Source organism: Euprymna scolopes, chromosome 20 (genome assembly GCF_053919585.1).
Source record: "Euprymna scolopes isolate OS-2025 chromosome 20, ASM5391958v1, whole genome shotgun sequence".
In the NCBI taxonomy this organism is placed as follows: Eukaryota; Metazoa; Mollusca; class Cephalopoda; order Sepiida; family Sepiolidae; genus Euprymna; species Euprymna scolopes.
In genome coordinates this window covers 42,283,108-42,284,048 of record NC_136501.1, presented here as the reverse complement: position 1 = coordinate 42,284,048, position 941 = coordinate 42,283,108, and positions in this window count along the sequence as shown.

Here is a 941-nt window from a genome sequence, read left to right as displayed (position 1 = left end):
TTGATAATTAATATGCCATATCAAATAGATAAAAGCAAATGTACAATATTACGAGGAAAATTATCATACTAGTAAAAGTTTATTGCACAAAAATACTTTAATTAAACTAATGTAATGATATTTGCGTTTTGTACTCCCACAATGCACTCGTGTTAACCTCAATATATGTTGCCTACTTTACTATTATATATCGTTTATATCAATAGTATCTTGCCCGGGAGTTCTATGGAAATAATTCGATATTTTTTTTTTCTTGAAATTTTAATCAGGGTGCAATAATGATAGAAGAAGTCAGTGCGCAAAACAAAGTAAAATAAATTGCAAAATATCTAAAGTCTCAGATAAGCAAATAATGAAGCTTTAAGCTTATCTGAAACCAGCAGCTAAAATGGCGTATTATCCCACTTCGTTTTCTTTCTCTTCTACGAAACCATTTATGAAAGTTTCACAAGTACAATTGATACTTTGCTTACACGAGATATCGGACGATCTTTTGAATGCAGAATGTTCGGCAAATAACTCTACAAGAGATTCGTCGTGACCTCTCCATCACGGGAGTGCACGAGTAAATAAATATGTACGTGAATGAATGAGATATAAAATTCAAAGGAAAACGTCAAGTAAATTCTTGCGATCATGAGGACGCATCACATATTTTTTGCCAGAAGCGCATGACAAAATACGAAAGGTAAGAAAGCTGACATGTCTTGTTCAAAGTTACTTCGACACATGTTCTCTTTGCTAGTCTTTTTCTCCGGAAGTGGTTCTCACGCGAAGTTCGCCTGCACAGAATTTTCCATATTGCACTATTTTCGAGTTATCTTCGGCTATTTTTCATGTTTTATTCGATTCTTAGCTTTTATTAGTTTCTTTCATTCTATTTTTTTCTATTCACTTTCTGAGAATAGATGGTATCAGATAAAAATACTCTTATCCTTTTT